Genomic DNA, 23,003 nt, shown 5'->3' with positions numbered 1-23,003 from the left:
TTTTCAGTACCAAGGACAGCACAGGGATGTCCTCATTAGAAATCACACTGAGATCAACACACAGAGAACTAGTGGCCAACATTACACAGGCAGCCATTTTCCATTCATTCAGCAGCCATGGACACCATGCTGGTGGAAAAGCTGCCATAGGAAACAATGGATAGTGATGTGTTTCTACACCAGCACAGCATCCAGGTGTCATGACACAGTTCCTGGTGGAATGTTGTCCCTCTAGTTCTTTATCAGAACTCTGTGGATTTGCACTACAATATCTGACAGTGGCCAAAGACTGCAATTCTACATACACCCTCAAAGAAACATGCAGATGTCCTCATAAGAAATCAGATTGAGCTCAACACTGCAATTTAACAGTGACCAACGACTGCAATTCTACATTCAACCAAAAGATGTCCTCACAATGAATTTCATTGATGAGGTGCAGGATTACTGACAACATAGAGTTGCCTAATAAGAAATAGCATTGATATCAACAGTACAACATATGACACAAACCAATGTGCCACCTATAGTCTTTATTTATGTTATATATGTCAACAGTCCAGTATTTTATTTTCAATCTGTATCATTCCAAATTGCACAAATAAAACTGAACAGTATTTAGTTTTCTGTTTGCATTCTTCTTTTTGTACACTCCTCCCCTGCACTGTGATTCCTTCACCCTTTGCACTGTCATTCCTTCCTCCCCTTTGCCCTGTTACACCTTCTCCCCTTGGGCTATCATTCCTGCCCCATTGCACATTTATTCATTCCCCATAGTGATGCCATTCCTTCCTTCCAATGTACACTGTTCCTATGTACTGTTGCTGGTCTATGTCTCCTCGTGTTGCCATGTATTCCTTATGCTTCCACCACCCCCTTTCTTACTCTTCATTCCCCCACATGCTGCAATTCTTCCTTTCTTCTTCCATGCTAAATGCACAATGCAATGAACAAGTCCAAACACCTCGGATAACGTTCCTGATCCTCTTACGCATCAGTGACCTTCCTTATCTTCCACACTAAGTGACCACTCCGTATCTTATTTTTGACATCTTTTGATGCCTCTTGCACTAACAAGGGGCTTCCAAAAATTGCGTTTTAAGCCTGAAGTCACTGCCACACGCGGTGCAGTAACATACCGGCTCCATTGATTTTAGAAACGAACACGGAGTTTTCTCTAACACGTTTTGTATCACTTTGCATCCATTTGAAAGATAGAGTGCTTTACCACTAAAGACAATACAATTGTTCAAAATAGTTCTAAGCAAAGTACGCTTTTTCTAGTACAAAGTATTTTTTAATATGATGAAAACACAAAGTATTTTTTAATATGATGAAAACATTTTTTTAATGATTATATAACAAATCGTCTACATGTAGATTTGGCAAAGCACTGTGGGTAGGCAGATATCCGGTTACGGAGAGGTCTGGGCTCAGATGTGATGACGTTCAGCACCGCGCCACCTAGGCCTCCCTGGGGAGCACTTACATTAGCTCAGACCTTTCCTTATACTTTATATGAGGCCTCTGTTGGGTTACTTGGGTTTCACGCCAGCTATCATTGCCACCCAGAGTGCAGTAACATGCTGGCGAGAACCCTAGGTAAATACACAGCACTCATATGTGCATGAACAAGAATCAACAGTGCCGCATAAAATAGAGTGTGAATAGCTAAGGTTTTAAAATAAATTAGTTAGAATTAGTTGTGGCTCTTTCTAGAGCTGCTACATGCAAAGATGTATTAAAATAAAGTGTCCCCTCTTGTTGTGACTATGCAGATCAGGGAAGGATTGTGGTTATGCGGATATCCGGTAAGGTCATCCTGTGTTCCTGTTTTTTCGACCTTCTCATTGCTATGCTCCATGGGTTTAATACACAGCTTGGCCCTCATCACAAGGTTGGCGCTCTGGTTAGAACGGCCCCGGTAACATGCATGCCAACCCTCCTGATTTAGGCGGAGACTCCTGATTTTTTATTGAAAAATACTGTTATTTTGCACGTTCTCCCGCCTAAAATAATTATTTCACTAATGTATTGCTATGGGGAAATTGTTGTCTCCCGATTTCTCTGCAGAAATGTCCCTCCCATGTGTGTCAGAATGTTGGCATGTATGCCCGGTAAGGCAATACCGGCATCCATTACCGGCCGGTGTATCATGACCCTAGATGCCGGTTCTACCGCATACATGCCAACATTCAGACACAGCTGGGAGGGAGATTTCCAAAGGGAAATCGGGAGACCAACAATTCCCCATAGGAATGCATTGGGGCTACAGCTATTTCAGGCGGGAGGGTTGGCATGTATGCTACCGCCATCACAAGGACCCACTGTGGCCGTGCACCACCGTACTGGCATGCGAGTGCACGCGTAGATGGGGATGCCTTAATACGGGCATCCCACAAAGAAGGGGACACCACGAGTCTCACGGGCAAGTACATACCAGCATCGAGATGCTGGTAAGAAGGACCACCATGATGCCGGCACACACCCCTTTGCCCTGTTACACTTCTCCCCTTGAGCTATCATTCGTGCCCCATTTCACATTCATTCCTTCCCCATTGTGATGTCATTCCTTCCTTCCAATGTACACTGTTCCTATGTACTGTTGCTGGTCTGGTTTTGATATGTTGCATGTTTTATGTCTCCTCGTGTCGCCATGTATTCCTTATTCTACCCCCCACTGTGCTTTCCTGCCCCCCTACCCCACATGCTGTTATTCTTCCTTTCTTCTTCCATGCTAAATGCACAATGCAATGAACAAGTCCAAACGCCTCGGATAACGTTCCTGATCCTCTTACGCATCAGTAACCTTCCTTATCTTCCACACTAAATGACCACTCCGTATCTTATTTTTTACTTCTTTTGATGCCTCTTGCACTAACAAGAGGCTTCCAAAAATTGCGTTTTAAGCCTGAAGTCACTGCCACACGCAGTGCAGTAACATTCCGGCTCCAATGATTTTAGAAACAAACACAGTACCTGGCAGCTGTTCTAACACGTATTGTATCACTTTGCATACATTTGAAAGATAGAGTGCTTTAGCACTAAAGACAATAAAATTGTTCAAAATAGTTCTAAGCAATGTACGCTTTTTGTAGTACAAAGTATTTTTTAATATAATGAAAACATTTTTTTTAATGATTGTATAACAAATCGTCTACATGTAGATTTGGCAAAGCACTGTGGGTAGGCAGATATCCGGTTACGGAGAGGTCTGGGCTCAGACGTGATGACGTTCAGCACCGCGCCACCTAGGCCTCCCTGGGGAGCACCTACATTAGCTCAGACCTTTCTTTATACTTTTTATGAGGCCTCTTTCGATAGGAGACCTTCCAAAAATTGGCTCATTGCCACCCAGAGTGCAGTAGCATGCAGGCAAGAAAGTCATGAACCCTAGGTAAACAAGCTGCACTTATTTGTTCATGGACAAGAATCAACAGTGCCACAGAAAAATAGAGTGTGAATAGCTAAAGGTTTTAAAATAAATTAGTTATAATTAGTTGTGGCTCTTTGTAGAGCTACTACATGAAAAGATGTATTAAAATAAAGCATAACCTCTATATATTGTGACTATGCAGATAAGGGAAGGATTGTGGGTATGCGGATGTCTGGTACGGTCATCCCGTGTTTCCTGTTTTTTCAGTTATCTCATTACTATGCTCCCTGGGTTTAGTGCACAGGGCCTTATTGTGAGCATGGAGGTAATGAAAATAGGAAGGTGGAATGGTATTACCAGGGCCATTAGGACCTGACAACCAGCTGCCTGTGCCTGAAATACCAGGATGCTGCTAATTGGAGACATAGCTCTCAACTCACCCACCTTGAAAGCAGATTGAATCACCCACCAAGTCCCTCAAACACCCATTCACTTCTATGGGCCTCTCACCCGCAAAAAGAAAATCAGGTCTAGTGACAAAAAGGTTGGGAGCTATGACGAGAACATCACACGTTATACAGGGGTGGGCCTGCACAAGGCAGGTGGCAATGCAGGCATCACAGACCACCCTAAATAGGAACCTGCAGTGTAGGTAACTGACACAGATGGCGTCAATAGAGCCTGTCCCAGTACAAAAGGAGCACACCCACACACCACACCCCTTCCCACACCAAAATGATCCCACTAGCTGTTGCAATCCTGGGGCTGGAGGACATACCTGTACTGCTACAACTACAGCAACAACAGCAACAACAACAACTACAGCTACAACAACAGGCAGCACAGAGGAGACACAGGAGGATAAGGAGGGTGGGACAGGCCCAGCAAGTTCCACCAGTGCAGCCAGTGGTACCACGTAGGCAGCCACCAATCCCTCGCATCAGACCCAGTCCATTCAATCTAACGCCTGAGCAGATCCACACCCTGTACCGGTTGGACCGGGACACCATCACCATCATAGTGGACATGATACACAACGACATTGTCAGCCTCATAGAAATACGCACTACCATCCCCCCGCTACTAAAGGTGGTGTCTGTGCTCCACTTCCTGGCCACAGGCTCCTACCAGCACACAGTGGGCCAGCTGCATGGTATATCACAACCACTCTTTTCACGCATGCTGCATACATGCCAACATTCTGTGACCAAAAATCTGTAGGAATCTTAAAGTTTCAAAAATAGTCAGGCAAGGAGGTAATGATAGGAATAGGGCGCGTCAGCAGCCCATTGTCATTGAATGAGCCCGCCGCCGCGGGTGCATTCAATGACAATGAGGCGCCTGCCACGCCTTCTGCCATCACGCCAGCTCGGGGCAGCCCTTGAAAGACTCGCCGGAGTTGACGTGGTGGGCAGCTAATGGCGCCCTTTGTGAAAGGTACTCGCGGCGGAGGGGCGCACTTAGCCCACCGCCGTGGGTGCCTTTGACATTAAAAGCCTGCATACTGCGCCTTCTCCCGCTACGCCAGCTCGGGGAAGTCCTTGAAAGACTCCCCCGAGTTGGCGTGGTGGGGGGCTAATGGCGCCTTTTGCCAAAGGCACCCGCGGCGGAGGGGCGCTTTTAGCCCACCGCCGTGGGTGTCTTTGACATTAACAGCCTGCATGCTACGCCTTCTCCCGCTACGCCAGCTCGGGGAAGTCCTTGAAAGACTCTCCCGAGCTGGCGTGGTGGGGGGCTAATGGCGCCCTTTGGCAAAGGCACCCGCGGCGGAGGGGCGCTTTAGCCCACTGCCGTGTGTGCCTTTGACATTAAAAGCCTGCATGCCGCGCATTCTAACGGTACGCCAGCTCGGGGGAGCCCTTGAAAGACTCCCCCGAGCTGGCGTGGGCAAAAAAAAAAGGTAAAAAAAAAAAAACATTTTTTATTTTTTTTTTACAAAAAAAATCGGTATTTGGTGTCAAAAAATCGGTAGGCGGTAGGACTGTTTAAAAAGCAGTATCCTACCGCCTAAATCGGTAGGGTTGGCAAGTATGATGCTGACCCAAGTGCTGGATGCCCTCCTGAAGCACGCTAGCAGCCACACATCCCTACCACGGACTGACCAGGAGCTTGCCGACACTAAAGTACTTCCATGCACTGGCAGGCATGCCCAATTGCGTCGGTGCCCTCGACTGCACCCATGTTGAATTGGTTGTCCCTCATGCATTAGAGGCGGTGTACCGCAATCGCAAGCAATACCACTCCATCAATGTGCAGATGGTATGTGACTCCTGAAAGATCATCACACATTGTTGCGCCCGATATCCCGGATATACACATGATGCCATGGTGCTGCGAAACTCCACGCTACCCTGTCACATCGGGCGACATGCTGGACGACATGCCTGGCTGCTCGGTAAGTTACCTAACTGGGCCATGTCAGTGCATCAGGGTGGTGAGGTGGGGGGATGCATACTCCACCTGGGTGGGATTGGGGGGTGCATACTCCACCTGGGTGGGATTGGGGGGGATACATCCTCCACCTGGGTGGGATTGGGGGGGGATGCATACTCCACCTGGGTGGGATTTGGGGGGATGCATACTCCACCTGGGTGGGATTGGGTGGGGTGCATACTCCACCTGGGTGGGATTGGGCGGTAGGTGGACCATGCACTCAGCGCTAAACACTGTTGACCTGAACATCCCAACCCGAACATGACACATCAATGCCATACATAAGACCAATGCCGTACATCAATGACAACATTGAAGACGCACAAGCAGGCCATATTGCAGTACACAATGCATCAAACCAATCTGTGTGCATACATACAGGGACATGTGCATGTCAACACCACATAGCTGCGGCCATGGCTGTGAATCCCAAGGGTGTCAGCTCAGATTGACTCACATAAACCTCCTTGTGCCCCCATGCACCCATGCAGGTGATGGAGGATATCCCTTGAAGCCGTGGCTACTTACCCCTGAAACAGGCACGAAGAGGAGTACAATCGGGTTCATACCCGTACCCGTGTCGTGATTGAGCAGACCTTTGGCATGTTGAAGGCATGGTTCCACTGCTTAAGCAAGTCTGGTGGAGCACTCCTTTATGGCCCTTAGAAGGTGGCAAAGATCACCATGGTCTGTGTCATGCTGCACAACATGTGCATCCGGAGAAATGTACCACTGCCACCTGACATTGACATGCATGCACCGGGTGAGGATGATGAGGATGATGATGGAGGGGAAGCAGCACCCCTGCCAGTATGTGATGCACAAGATGGCCGTGCTGTACGCCAATCACTGATTGATGATTATTTCTGAACCACAGGGACGTTGATGGTTATGTGTCAGTGCTACACTGAGCACTGGGACTGTGTCGACATGGACACAGGGTGTGTGGGGAGTTGGGCACTGTGCGCTGTCATGAATTGAATGGACACACAGGAAATGAACCATGTCCAGGCATTAAATGATTTCAAACACAACGGGTGTATTAAGGTAATTTACATAACAGTGCTTTCTCTCTACACCACTCACACGCCCTCCACACTCCCCCAAAATCCCCAATGAACACCCCATACCCCCAATAAACAACCCCTTAATTCCCAATGAACACCCCATACCCCAATAAACAACCCCTTAATCCCCTCTATACCACCTACACCACCTCCCCCCTCACCCATTGTCATCCCACACTATTTGCAGGCTATTTAGTGTCCGGGGCAGCATTTCAGTCTGCCTTGCATTCCGCCTTGTCATCCGCACAGGGCTGGAGGGGGTGGAGGATGCAGGTCTGGACGTGGGGGTGGATGCAGATGGTATCGGCACCGCCGGTGCTGGTTCTTGGCGCTGCATGTGCTGTAGCATGCTGTTCAGGACCTGCGTGACGGCCCCCAAACTGTCACGGATCATGACTACACTGGTGTTAATGGCGGCAATAGTTGCAGCATTGGCCTGACGGATCTGTTTGCGTGTTTCCTCCTGTCAGCCACAGGCGCACCAGCTCGATCATCGAGTCCAGCTTTGCCTCCACCCTTGAAAGGCGTGCCACCATGTCTGTGTGGGCTGCTGAGGTTGAGGGTGCTGCAGCAGGGTGGGCCATTGCTGGGCTGGCCTCTGGGGTAGTATTGATGTCTGAACTGTGCAGTAGAACTGCAGAATCCAGCATGGGGCTGGAGAGTGAGACCTGAGTGGTGTGTTGGGGGGTGGACGGGGGCTTGGGGTGTTTGGACATGCCACATGGATTGTTCCATCTAGGTCCACATACTCCTCCGCTCCTACATCCAGGTCACTGAGTGGGGCTGTGGCTGCAGCCTCACTCACTGAACTTGTGGCAGCGGACTGGGTGCCACTAGCCTCCCCTTCAGCTGTTGTTGGCAGCTCTGTGGTCGCAGTCTCGTCCGCTGCTGTGGGTTCCTCATGTACCTGCACAGCCTGTGCACTTGCCCTGGCTTACACTGTGGGCCGCGGTGCTGCCCCGGAGGTGGATTGGCCAGTGCCTGGTGGTCTGTCCCTGGACGTAGATGGCCTTGTGGCAGGGTCCTGACTCCCACCTTCTCCATCGGTGCCTGGGGGGGAAGACGAGATGCAGGGCATCAGTGATGGTGTTACATGCAAGATGCATGAGATGGTGCTGTACAGTTTTTCATTTCTCATGCATTGCAGTCTTATAGCTGTGTCACACAGGGTAGTTTCAAGGGGGGGGCATATTGGCATTAGCCGTGGCATCTCCATTCGGCACTGATGCGTACCAGGTGGTATGCCATTGTATTGTTGTTTGTGTGATGTATGACATGCAAATGGTCCCTGTGTGTTGGGTGTCTGTTGGTAATGAGATTGGCACACAGCATGCATTTCAGTGTGACAGGGTTTGGGCCTCCATCTGGACATGGATCTGTAAATGTGTCTATGATGGGCCATGCATTGCCTTGGCTTGGCTCATTTTCACATCACGTGTGCTACGTCATGCTTTGGCCTACTGGGGTTTGCAGGGTCACTCACCTCCATCTCCAGATGTCGCAGCACCAGTCTACATTTCCCTGAAGCCCTCTATCGACTCCATCTGGATGGTTGTGCTGCAGGTTTCCTCCCAGCGCGTGAGTTTCACCGGTGAGTGGGCACTCTCGCCTGTGGCCATGGCGTCCCTACGATTGCTGGCCAGGATGTTCCGGACCCTGAGACCGAGGTCGTCCCATCTTAGTTTGCAGTCTTTGGCTGTGCGGGGGGTGGTGGCAACCGCTGACACCTTGCGTGCTACCTCCTCCCAGATTTCCTTCTTCCTCAGCTGCACCTCCCTTTTGAGGTTATGTGTGACAACATGGGCAGTAAGGGCATCTGCCAGCATATTTAGCTCCTCATCAGAGGAGCGTTTCTTGCGCAGGCGGGGGTTGGTTTTACGGGTAGCCTTGGACATGATGTATACAATGGCCTTGGTCTCTCCTCTGTAGCACTGGTGGATTGGGAGGATTGCAATGGATTGTGTTTTTGAAGATGGCCGCCGGCGCATATACCGTTCCGACGCGATGACGTTACTTCCGGGTCCGGTATTACGAGCCCGGTATTAACATGATGTTATTACCGGGTCGGTATTAAGGGGTTGCTCCTTGTTGGAGGCGGTGTCGGCAGGTCCCGTGATGCAGCTATCAGGCTGTTGGAGGCCCTTTAGCGGCATGGCGGTATGGCCATTACTGGCATGGGGGTTTGTGCATGCTCGCGCACTCGTAATCAGCCGCTATTAGCGGCGTCAAAGGAGCACGGACCCGCTACTTCCTCCATGCCGGTAATGACTCTGTTTTTAGCGAGATTCTCGTAATGAGGCCCACAGTTAGTGTTCATGTTGACGGTGTTATGCTGCGAGGAGCCTTTTGCAGGGACAGCTGAGCTGCTCTGTAATTACGCAGCGCCGCTGGAATAAGGAGGCCCACACCAGTGAGATGTCCATCTCCACTCTACTGTATTTCTAACTAACGCTTTCATTTTCCTACATCACCTCCCCTCCCCATGGATCAGTGGTCGAAGTGTAAACAAAAAAGTAATGCAACCATGTTCCCTCTGCCCCACCCCCTTTTCTGCCCACTCCCCCATACTCGCTGCCACCCCCTTTCTCCAATTCAAACCTCATACATGGGTCCTTCCTTGCCTCCTCTCCATCCTGCAACATTGTGTTTACTACAGTTCTAGTAAAAGTGAAGAGAAACAATGAAAGAAAATGCATTTAAATGACATCCATTAGTGTGTCATTGTCAGAGGCGTTTCTGGGAGGGGGTTCGGGGTTGGCTATAGCCCCGGGTCTTTTGGTTGTAGCCCCGATAGATGTTCAGGGGTTACAACCAAAAAGGCTAGCTAGCCCCCAGTCCCGAGGGTCCCAAAATGAGCATAGCCCCGTATCTTTTCCAGACATAGCAACACCCCTGGTCATTGTCCCACTCAGCATGCACCATCATGCAGCCTCCCTTTCACCATCCTCCATTGCACCTCTTAATTAAAGAGCATGGCCAGCCACAGACCCACCCCTTGCCTGCAAACAAGGCTGGGCCTACAGCCATTCATACGCAGATCACGATCCAGCTGGGTTTTTGGCTGCTTGGGAATGTGCTTTGTATCCCAAGTAGCTTATTAAAAAAGAAAAAATGTCTTCCAGCACCTGTGAGATAGCGAAGTACAATGTTGCACTGACTTGATATCAGTAGAACTCAACCAATGGGGATGAAATAAGAAAAAAGAAAGTAGTTTTAAAAAGTCCTGGAACGGTGACGGGTTGCCCCGAGAAGTAAGGCAACGTCGTACCCTTTAGTTCCCCCCCACTTTGACCCATGCCATGGATCCCGGCCTGTCCCAATCCAATCTTCCACATAAAGATGTGGACAACTGGAAAGTCCAACATGACATCCTTTCCCCTTTTTAAACATGTAGTCGGGTGCTAGCCGGTCTCTTAATGAGTCTTATGGCTCTAGTCTATGCCCGGATGGGGCGGCTTGCCCTTGTGAATTCTCGGCTGAATCGGGGGTCTGTCTGTGAGACACTCACCATCTTCATCCGTGATCTCTCCGCCGGACACCTTCTCATCCCCCCGTAAGGGTCTTCCGTATCAGTCCACGTCGCCCTCCTGTTCCTCCTCCGAGTCTTCCCAGGGCGCCACGTCCCCCTGGGAAATTCTTTGAAGTGTGACACATTTCTGGTGATTGACTGCCCTTCTGCATCCACTGCTGTGACCAATGTGCCTTTTACTTTGGTGACTGTAAGAGGGCGGGTTGCAAAACAGGAGTCCTCTTTCTGTCTTTAGGTCTGACGTACCAGCACCCTATCACCGTCCCTGAAAATGTGGTCTCTGGCTCCTCTCTTCTCATCTGCCGCAGTCTTCATTTTTGTATTTCTTCGGCATCCCTCGCCCTCAATTCGTCATCCTCCACTGTGATGTTGCCCTCCAGGGGTCTCTGTGACAACCGTGTCTGCAATCTGAGACTGAACAGGAGGTCGGCCAGGCATTTGCCGGTGATGCTGTGGGGGGTGTGGCGGTAATTACGGAGGAGCTGGTACAGCATTTGCTCAAAAGGTCTGTGGGACAGATGCGCCACCTGCAGTGTTCTCTTGAGATTACCCATGAAGCGTTCGGCCATGCCATTGGCTTGGAGCCAGAGAGGTGTCATTTTCTTATGTTTGAAACCTATATACTGTGAGAAATGTGCAAAGTCCAGGCTGGTGAACGGTGGGCCATTGACCAATTTTATTATTTGAGGGATGCCATAGGCAGTGAGGATGTGGTACAGGGCAGGCATCACTGCTGTTGCTGCCATGGATGGTATAATCTGTACTTCTGGGTATCTCGAGGATTTTTTCAAATTATAATCCTCCTTTTTCAAAAATAAAAATACGAAACGCCAATTTTATTCCCTTTTTTAAAAAATAAAATTAAAAGGCTCTAGGAAAGATTCGAACTCACGACTTCATATTTAGTGCACAGGTCCATTAACCACTGCACCATTAGGTCTCACGATATTGAAAGTTCAAATTCTACCTCTAATGTGAAGTCTTACATGGTTCAAAGCTGCTCATTTTCTTATTTTAAGTTACATCTTAAAACAAACTGCATATACAATTCTGAAAGTTTGTAGGATATAAACAATTTACTGAAAGTTTTTGCATCTTGTGCTTTTCTTGCATAATACTAAATGTAAAAAACAGTTCAATCCAAAACCTGTTACTGTGTAATGCTTTAAATGTCAATCATGTATTGTGTACATGTTTTCCAAAACAGTATGCTCGCAATATTAAAGTGTGTGTGTTTGTACATTAATTCATGCGTTTCACACTTGACTGTACAAACTGTGATAGATACAGTACAACCATATCCTACTGATAATATGTATAACTTATATATCAGAGTATATACACGATCATGAAAACATAATTTACAAATGTTGCTAAATCTTCAGATTTAGGGCCCAATTCATAGAATCCAGCGCAGAAGCAGCACAAGTGCTGCACGCCGAGAAGGAGCATGTGCCATGCGTGCACCAGCTGTGGCACAAACCAGCATTTGCACGGCACGCGTATTCATGGATTTTCTGAGGCATCAGTAACCGTGGCGCAATGAACATGAAGTAGCGCCAGCAACTCCCCCAACACATCCCCATGCGTAGGGAAAAGACAGTGAAATGCCCAATACGGCGCAATGTCCCGCACCATCCGTGACCCAGCACACATCCCCCCCATTGTAATTGCATGAAAAATCAGAGCGTAACCCGCTTGCACCAGCCAAATCGCATGAAAAGGCCCATGCGTCCCCCGTCCGCACCCCAGCAAAATCGCATACCCCGCTCGCACCAGCCAAATCGCGTGGGAAGGCCCGCACGTACCCCATCCACACCTCAGCAAAATCATGTACCCCACTCGCTAAATCACGTGAGAAGGCCCGCCCGTATCCCGTCTGCGCCCCAGCGAAATTGCGTACCCCGCTCGCACCAGCCAAATCACGTGGAAAGGCCTGCGTGACCCTGTGATACATGCACAACTCCCCTGGAAGCAGACGCCTCCTCACGGGACAGCCAGACCCCAGCAGTGGACCATACCCCGCAGGCAGCCCATACCACATGGCCCCCCATCACCCGTGACCACACCCCGCAGGCAGCCTACACCAAATGGGATCTCCACCATCACCCGTGAACATACCCTGCAGGCAGCCCACACCACATGGCCAACCCATCACCTGTGACCACACCCTGCAGGCATCCCACACCACATGGAACCCCCACCATCACCCACGACCATACCCCGCAGGCAGCCCACACCATATGGGACCCCCACCATCACCTGTGAACATACCCCGCAGGCAGCCCGCACCACATGGGCTCCCCCATCACCACACCCTGCAGACAGCCCACACCACATGGGACCCCCACCATCACCCATGACCATACCCCGCAGGCAGTCCACACTACATGGGACCCACACCATCACTAGTGAACATACTCCGCAGGTAGCCCACACCACATGGGACAGCACCATCACCCATGAACATACCCCGCAGGCAGCCCACAACACACAGGCACCCCTTCACCCGTGACCATACCCTGCAGGCAGGCCCCGCCACATGCCCCCACCTGTGATGGCAACCTGCAGGCAGGCCCTGCCTCATGTCCCCACCCCCCACCAGTGACGGCAACCTGCAGGCAGGCCCCGCCTCATGTCCCCACCCCCCAACAGAGACGGCAACATGCAGGCAGGCCCCGCCTCATGTCCCCACCCCCCACCAGTGACGGCAACCTGCAGGCAGGCCCTGCCACATGTCCCCGCCCCCCACCAGTGACGGCAACCTGCAGGCAGGCCCTGCCTCATGTCCCCACCCCCCACCAGTGACGGCAACCTGCAGGCAGGCCCCGCCTCATGTCCCCAACCCCCACCAGTGATGGCAACCTGCAGGCAGGCCCTGCCACATGTCCCCGCCCCCCACCCCAAAACACATTGGACCAACATACAACCACGCAGCACATGCAAACTAAAATGCCACCACACGCTGCATCCCCCTGGTGCACCTCAACACCCATCCATTAGTCAAAGTCCCTATGTTATGTGACTCTTAACATCACACATGCATGCATGTGCACACACATGAAAATCATTGGTGAACAGTAGGGACACGCAAATGCGTCAAGGAGGAGTGAAACATGCACTAAACCATTGAGACCAGATACCACTTCGATTTCAATGTCAAAAAATTATATTAAAAAACATGTATCTAAGTCACCCACAGTAAAAACAACAAATTAAATATGCATGAACCAAATGAAAAATCAAAATAAAGTGAAAACCAAAATCAATGTGATGTAAAAAATGAAAGAGTCAAAAATGTGGTCCTTGTCCATTAATGTTTGTGCAAATGAAATCACATATCATGTGAAAACTATTCCAAATTAAAATCCAAATATTTACAAAGATCCAGGGTCCATGGTCCCAAAACATGCAGAAAAATCCGAAAAATACAATACAAAAATAACTATATACAAGATGCAGAGCAAAGTCCAGGAGCTCCAAATAAAAAGAAAACAACAAATGAAACCTACTCCTAAAGAACTATATACAAAGGCAGCAGGCTAGTCCATCTCCTCACCATGCTCTCTATAGTCTCCGCCAGGGCGTCATCGAACACTGCGTCCACTTTCAGTAGGCGGGCCTCGGCTTCCCCCTCGAGGGATTGCAGGGACTCCTTCATGCTCCTCTCAAACTCACTGCGAGTCTCCTTGAGGACCTCCACCCGCCTCTCTGCCCGACGCAGTGAATTCTGAGCCCTGGCCAAGGTGAGTTGCTTCTCCTGTGCCCGCTGCCGCTCTTACCCGTTTTGGCAGTCCAAACGCTCCAACACAGAAGACATCCTTGTCGTAAGGTCCACGTTTGTCTCCTGCCCGATGGCCGATACCTGCCCCTCTGATGATGAACGCCCCGGGTCCTGTTGCCTCCTTTCCTGAGCCTGCTGGTGCCAGAATGTCTGGTGCCTGCGCCACAAGGACAACCTCCGGGATGATGATACAACCCGGGGCTGTCATGCACGTGCCCTCCTTCTTGGTGCCTGCACTTCCTCCCTTGCCATAGCTCCTGTAGCTGCATTGACAACCTCTGCTGATCCTCCTTTGACTCCCGACTGTGGCAGGGATGTGATCTCCACCAGACTGGCCGCCGGGGTTGGGACAGGTACATAGGGGGCCCTGGTGGTATCTGGGCCGGAAGACGTCAGGGAGGATGACTGGCGCACAGAGGAGGAAAAGGAAGAGGGGTTTGCAGCAGTGGCCAGCACATGTACCAGATTTGTGACCAGGAAGTGAGCTAGCCAGTTAATGAGGCGATAGACCTCATCGTGATGATGTGCAACCCCCCGATTGGAAGCCTGCACATCATCACAAATGGTGCCTGTACGCCTCGCAATACCGGCTAGCAACGGTTCCACCCTGTGACAAATTGATTCATCCACAGGTAGTGGAGGGTCTGTTTGCGTGGATACATCCGCCACCTGCGGAGGGGTCCGGCCTGAGGCATGCCCGCAGGTGCATACTGGGGCAGTCGCAGTTCCAGGGACAAGATCAGTCACATGCCCCTCCACGGTGACCTGCACTGCTTCCGGCCCCTGATCCTGGACTGCACCACTCACACCTACCTCATCACCCCTGCTGGGCCCCATGTGCTGGGCTGATATGGCCTCCTCCTCCTCCTCCACCACCACCAACCTGGATGACTCCCCACTGTCTTCTGCATAGGATTGCCCCTGTGTGGGTTCATCTGTCCCTGCCACTGCTGAGGTGCACACGACCAACTTCACCCTCTTGGGCCTCCTCTCAGCAGCTGAGGCCATTGTCATGGACGCTGCACCAGTCTCCTCGCTCCCGGAAGATGACGGTACCTGGGAGGAGGACTGGGCCCTGCGTCTGTGCCTGGTGGAGGCATCCCTGCTGCGGTGCTCCACAGCGCCTTCTCCGCCCTCTTCTTCCATCGTCACTGTGGATAGGGAAACATAGAACAAAAACATCAGGCTACTGAACATGTGTGTGTATGTGTGTTTGTCACAATGCAAATGTACATCAGTGGTACTGTCAAAGGTCACAACCATCATAACCCTCCACTACACACAGGGAAGTGCCATTCAGACACATTCACAAACATTTCTATCATTCACAACAGACATTCACATCCATGGACAAGGCACTGACACAAGATCATAATTCTGTATTCAGCTCACACACATTACCTGACAGTCATGAGGCAGGCCATGGAGCTATCACGTCACAGTGCACTCAAGGGCAAATTGGCAGCGTGAGGCAATCACAAATCAAGAACTCAAGTAACATACGTGCAGAGTGTTGGGCAGTTACACATTCACTACTCAGACACACGCACATGTACACCATGCATGTCCATGATGATGACATAAGCACCTATGCGTCACACCTCTCACATGCCCTGAACCAGACACAGGTATGCAAACATGTGCGCATCGTTACATGCCGGTGCGCAACACAGACACCAGTGATGTGGGACATGCTTGAATGGACTCTCATGCAGCACTGTCAGGGACATGCACACAGACATCTGTACAGGAGGCATGCCAGACATAAGGCCAAGGTGCACACTCCAGCCACATGTCAACATGCACATGCTCAATGGTGGACAAGAACACATGAACTATTCGACTCCAGAAGGAGCACCAACTCCAAGACCTGGGGGTACAGCACTGGGTAGGCCCCAGGACCCACATCTCGTCGGTGGTCAACCGGCCCCGGCACCTCACTCGATCATCACCAGCCTTAATGAGGCACCGGGCCTTGTTGTGGGTCCTGGACTTGAAGTCTTCCCAGCACTTGTGGACATGATGGTAGTGGCGGGGTGCCAGCCCCTCTACATTGATGGCACCCACTATGTCCCCCTAGATCTTCTTCCGTCCTTCATTGCCAACTTGCGATGGGCCGTGGAAGAGGGCATCATGATGGCCCAGGACTTGCTCTACCAGGATGCCAACTTCCCTGGGTGAGAAGCTGACAGCCCTCTGGCTCTCTGCCAGGGGGTTGCCACTTGCCTCAGATGGTGTGGTGTCAGACAAGGCAACCCCTGAGGCAGGTGTGGGTGGGCAAGGTGGTCCTGGGGCTGGGCTGTGGAGCGGTGGAATGGCAGTCAGGAGTCTTCAGGATCAGCAGAGGTGGTCACAATGACAGGATCACTGGCAATGGCTGATGAGCAGGCACCAAAATGCAGGGCATGTGGGTAGCAGGCACACAGAGTGGGCTGGCATCAGCAGATGGCTCGCAGGAGGCAGCTTGGGCAGTTGGAGGCAGGTAAATGGCCTTGTAGGCAGGAGCGTGGGTTTTCCATATTTTTTTGCGTGGCCAGCCGGAAACAGAGTGACTCCGCACATGCGTAAACAGCACGTTAGTGTGTAATCATAGGAAAGGCCCTAAGCGCGTAAGTTACGTGACATGCGCTTGACGTTGAGCGTTGTCATTCAGTATCGGGTTAAAGGTCTGGGTAGGACATCAGCGCACTGTATATGCTTTTCGTGGGGCGGATGCGTGAACTTCATATTTTTGTGGGTTCACACGCAAATAGTTCACTACTGTGGCAGTGCATACTTCTTGTTTTGGTGCAGGAGTTCCCTACGCGCAGACACACGTGTGATTTTTTTCATTCTACGAGACAGACAGTGAGTCGTGCACACATTTTTCCCACTGTGGTTGTCCCTGTGTGACGCGTACACCATTTTCGAGGTCATAGTAGCCTATGTGTTCCTTGCGTACACATTTTTTGTGTTGCTGGGTGACACAGTGTACTGCAGGCTGTTTTTTACTCAAGGTGAGCTACCGAGGGGTCACGTACACGTCGATTTTTGTTTTTCGGGTGCCTGAGCATTGCGCAACCTGTTATTTTTTCACCAGGGGTCACATAGAGCTTTTCTGGAGCACAGTGGTACGTTTTCCATCACGTACCCTGGCCCCTCACTCCAATTTCCCAGAACATTTGTTGGCTGCACCTCCCATTGCGCTAGTCCATCAGTGCCATGACTGGGAGGGCTACAAGTGGGAAGGGAGGCAAAGGTGGGCGACTTGCCAGAGGTGGCCAAGGTGGGCGACGTGGCCAGGGTGGCCAAGCTGGCCAAGGTGGGCGACGTGGCCAGGGTGGCCAAGGTGGCCAAGGTGGTCCACGTGGGCAAGGTGTGCAGGACCATGCAGGGAGAACTATGCCCCACACCCAACCGGGCCAGGGAGATGCAGCAGCTTCTGACATACCCAGCACCCGTGGTCCTGGACAAGTAGTGCCATCTGCTGTCCAGAGTGTGGAAGCTGCAGGGGCAGCTGCTGCTATCACAACCCAGACTCAGGGTCAGCAAGCCCGGACGGTAGTGGTCCCGGCACAGGGATAGGGTGACTCAATGGCCGATTTCCATGTCCCGAAGGCCAAGACACCTGCGGTGCAAGTTCCAGGCACCGGCACCCGGGGATCTGGAGCAGCGGTGTCATCTGCTGTTCACACCGGCCAGGGTCTTGAAGCTGCAAGGGCAGCTGTAGCAACCGGCACCCTGTCTCAGGGTCACCCAGCCAGGAATGGATTGGTCCTGGCCCAGTGTGACTCAGGGGCCAAGTCCCTTGTCACTAAGGCCAAGCACGTGTGGCTCAGAGTCCTGGCAACAGCACCCAGCTACTGATACCTGCAAGCTGACCTTCTGTAGTTACATTGGTGGCTGATTCCATAGGCCAGTCCACCTGTACTCCAGCCCCTACTGACCAGAGCAGTACACGCCACTCAGGGTCTGCACCACCTCACAAGAAGCAGAAGCATGCTCCAGCAGTACAGGCTAAGACCCCAGACACGGCACAGCAGTCCCACACATCGAGAATGAGGAGTTTCTGTGATGAGGAACTGAAGATACTCGTGGACTACATGTTGGAACATGGCCGTGACATGCTGGTGCAGGCAGGGAGCACACATACACCTGCTCAGCGTATGACCCCCTGGCAGTGCCTCGGTGACTGTATTAGCATCTTGGGCTATGAGAGGCGCACAGCTGGTGATGTTGTGAAGCGTAGGAATGACTTCCAACACCAAGCAAAAGACAAGATGGCTTCAAAGTTTGCCTCTACTCTGGTGACTGATAGTGGGTCACCACCAGAGGACGATGAACTCACTGGACATGAGGAGATCACTAGTGATTTCATTGCAGTGTAGCAGATCCAAGGCGTGGGAGACCAGCCAATGTATGAGGGAATGTCCGGTGAGTGGTGATGCGTGTGTGTACAGGCCATGTGTATGTTGCTTGGGTGATGTGTTATGATTGTCTACCAGTTCAGGCTACATTGTAATGACTGCCATGTGTGACCCATGTGATGTTGGACTGAAACGTGCTTGTTATCATGCAGACTGCATACAAACCATATGCTGCACACAGAGGCAATCCTCATCACCACACCTGCTCCCTCCTTCCATGACACTCTCTGTCTAGCCTTTCTTGGCCCTATTCTTGCTCCAACCTGTGGTCGCGGATAGCCTGTGATGATCTTCCACTCAACAGTCGCCTTCTATCATCACATGACTGACATCTCTGTGAGGTCACCCTGCAAGTTGCTCATCCTCAGAGGCATTCTTCCTTTCCTCTCCATCCCCCAGCAGCTCACTGTCTCCAGAGGACTGGTAATTCCTATGATGGACTACTGCAACAGGCTTTACCAGGATTTCTATGATTCTACACTCTTCCCTCTGCAACTCTGCCAGTCCTGGACTGTGTGAAAAGTCCTTTAGGCTTGGTGCAAGGTATCTCCCTAGGACTGTGATGATGGCACAGGCTCACAGTGGCTATGACTGTTCATTCCTGAACCCTGTGCATTCTTAGCAAGTCCCTATGGGTCCTGGGAAAGCAATTCATTCAACTCCACCTCCAGTATTTACTTCATTCTCATGGTCTTTGATCATCCCTTTCTTACTCCCTCAGGGTCAGTTGCTCCGCATGGAAATTAGTTTGTGGTTCACATCTGTGTTGAGCTGGGGCCTCCCTCTGGTACAGCCTCCCTGCCTCTATGTAACTGGAGGTGTAGCTTCTCCGGGTCTGCAGGCACTTCTGATGCTTCCTCATGTGTTGTGCTTTCTGTCCTCCTCTCCCCTGTTGTAGTCCCAGATGACTGAGAGAATGCACTTGCCACCTGCCCACACTGTCTGCTACGACACGGTACTCTGAGCAACCATTTTAACCCATGCACTGCCTCCCAGCCACCCCCGCCCTTGGGGGTGGGGTTTGCTGTATCCCTACAAACCACTACCAACACTTTACACATGATGACGGCACTTACCCTTACACTGCCATCAGGCCGCGACATTGCATTACTGGATCTGTGTTTTTATTCATAGTTGAGGCCGTACCCATTTACTGCACTGCACCCACACACTTCTAAACCCTGGTGTCCCCTTCAATATGCCTATTCACTTGCGTGATGTCAATGTGACCTAGCATTATTGAATCCGTATGCCTGCCCTCACTGTATTACAACACCCTAGCGCTGTTGCACCCTGTGACACATGTGTGTTTTCTAATAGTGAATTCCATGAAATGTCATCTGACATGCATTGTACATGGCTCATGGTCAGGAGTATTCAACTTCCATCTGAGGCTAGTTGACAATTCTGGCATGGCTATACTATGTGCCATCTGTGTATTGGCATCAGTCATGTTTGTGGAAGGACTATGCCAGTCACATGCCTGTGTGTGATGCAGGTGCTATGCAGTATATGTGTTATTTTACCCTTTGACACACATCCATGTCTGCTTTCAGGCGCCCCTTCCCTTTCCTTGACACTGCGTGCGTGCCTGACTTTGTGTCATGTGTGGTGGATGGTGCGAGGTGGTGGTGCGAGGTGGTGGAAGAGGCTGCGGTAGGGTTGGCTAATTCCTTGCAGACTTTGAAAAGTGTGTCCGTGTTATTGGATACCGCAGAGATGCAGGCTTGTATAAAGACTCTTTTCTGGGAGCAGATGCAGAGTCTATACTGCCTTTGGAGGAGGTGCCAGGCCAGTTTGTCAGAGGGTGCGCCAGGCCAGTTTGTCAGAGGGTGCGCCAGAGGAATCCCATTTCTATTTGGCTGCCCTGCACTTGTGTTTAACAGAAGCTGATTTGGAGTCATACCTAGAGTTGCAATTTTTGGTAGGCTTCAATCGTACCCTCATGACAGAGACAAGAATATAAAGATCATTGGAAACAGAGAGATTAAAGTTTGAGAGGGCTGTGGCAGGGTGGGAGTCAGTCGCAGGAGTGGAAGGAGTATAATAGGTGGAGGCAAAGGCAGCTACTGAGACTCTTTTCATGGGTCAGATGACCTTGTAGACGGGAGGCAGTGCCAGGCTTACCTATGCAACGGGAGAAGAGAGCTTCAAGTGAGAAGAGAGGAGAAAATGATCAGTCCAGGAGAGAGAAGTAGTGAGAGGGATAGATAGCGGAATGTCAGTTGAGAAGAGAGCATCCAGGGTGTGGCCAGCGCTGTGCGTTGGGCCAGACGGTAAGATGGAAAGAAAGGGAGAGTCGCAAAGGTTGCATAAAGGTCTTAAGGAATCAGGTGAGTCGAGATGGATGTTGGGATCACCCAGTAGGAGGAGATGAGAAGAGGAGGAAAGGAGAGAGGAGGCCAGGTCAGCCCATTACGAAAGGAAGAGGGAGGGCTGACCAGGTGGCTGATAGAAGGTGGGCAGCAGCAGTGAAGAGCTTGGAGAGAGGAACAGCCTGCAGATCAGGCACTCAAAGGATGAGTAGGCCTGAGTGGGAATGACAGACACAGGGATAGACTCAGGGACCATCAATGCTACTCCCCCACCTGGTCTGTTTGGTCTAGGAAGAGAGAGTATTGTGTAGCCTTCTGGGAGAAGTGTGTCAAAGCTTGTGACAGAGCAATCCTTGAACCAGGTTTCAGTGATGGCACGAACATCACAATCCAGGGGTTCAAGGAGGTTGCAGATGTCAGAGGAGTGTTTGACAGCTGAGCGAGTGCTTACCATGGCAATGTGGAGCAGCTTGCAATCAGTGAAAGACTTATGGGGGGAGCAGGGGACAGTGGGCCCCCCTAAGTAACAATAGTACCTGAGGGACAGAGGTAGAAGGGGGCAGAGGAGCCAAGGCCGGTAAGGGAGACGGGACCATAATGGGTGAGGAGGGAGCCGGTGCGGGAGGCACCACAGGGGGCAAGGGAGCCCCAGATACAGTGTTAGTGGGTGACTGGTTCACCCAAGAGGAGAAGGCAGATGGGATTGTCAATGTGTGGGGTGGTGGCAAGAAAGCCATGGCGAGGGTAGAATGGTGGTTAAGAGGTGGCAAGGGAGCCAAGGTGGGCACAGCTGGCATGGGAGCCAGGGCAGCTAAAGGAGCTGGTGCAAAAGGTGGAGGGAGGTTGATAAGGCGGGGGAGGAGCCTATGAAAGAGTAGAAGATTGGTTTGAGGACCCTGGACCATGATGGTACCATTGCAGTAGACATGATGACGCGCCTTGAAACACTTGTGTATAGGCGCGTTACAAATGCCATATCATATCATATCATATCATACCCTGGAGATGGAGAGGGCAAGAATGACCTTGCAGCGGGTGCCACCATTGATGGGCAAAGAAGAGAAAGGAGAGAGAAGAGCAATCATATGGAGAGTCCATAGGACGGGTGAGGGAGCAACAGAGTATGTCTGTGAGAGTCTCTCTGGCAGAGGAAATGACATAGGTGCCTGCAATTGGAAGGCCTGGGTTAGAGCTCAGTATGTCCTTCTTGAGGTTCTTCCTGACAGACTTAGTAAGGGGTGAAGGATAAGAGATAGAGAAGCAATTTGAGAAGATAGGAGAGATAGATAGCGCCGTAGCAAACTGCAGAGAGTGAGGTACACTTAACCAGGCTGAGGCCACAGAGGCCCAGCGAGAGCAGAAGGTAGAGGGGGGGGAGACAGGGAACAAGACTGGGAGAAAAACAATGGGAGCTGGGGGAGGTAATATGCACAGAAAAACAGTGAACACGCAGAGGAAGGGGACGTAGTGGGTGTATGGCTGAGGGGAATAACAGCACAGAGGGACAATGGGACTGAGGAAGGGTGAGGGAACCGGTAGCAGACTAGACAGAGTACAGAGGGGTGGATTTGTTAACACATTCTCATGAAAAGCAGGTTATGCACACAGCTAAAAACAAATGTAAACAGGAGCTGGACAATCAAGATGGGCACACACCTGAAAACGAATTTAAAAAGCAGCAGGACAATCACGATGTGCACACAGCTGAAAACGAATTTAAATAGCAGCAGGACAATCAAAGTGATAAATATTTTAGAGGAGTCATCGATCTGACCATGCTAACCAGAGCTTTTGCCTCAACTTCCACTGCCTCCGATGTCGACGCCCGAAGACCTGGATAACCCAGCAGGTAGTCCATGGGGTTGCCAGCCACTGCATCGAAATGGACAGTTACCATGTAATCTGACAGTTGCAATCAAGTGCGCTAATGGGAGTGGTGTGCGAAGAAATGACCCTTGGAAAATTGGCAGTAGGGTCCATCACGATCATGTTAGGATGATGAAAAATGTAAAGGTGGACATGACGACACCACAACAGACCAAGGAACACCTCACACTCTATTTGTGAATGTCGCATTTCTGTTCGTATCAATG

Source organism: Ambystoma mexicanum, chromosome 1q (genome assembly GCF_040938575.1).
Source record: "Ambystoma mexicanum isolate Mex_15411 chromosome 1q, UKY_AmexF1_1, whole genome shotgun sequence".
Taxonomy (NCBI): Eukaryota; Metazoa; Chordata; class Amphibia; order Caudata; family Ambystomatidae; genus Ambystoma; species Ambystoma mexicanum.
The sequence above is the reverse complement of the archived record's forward strand: the minus strand, read 5'-3'. Positions refer to the sequence as shown.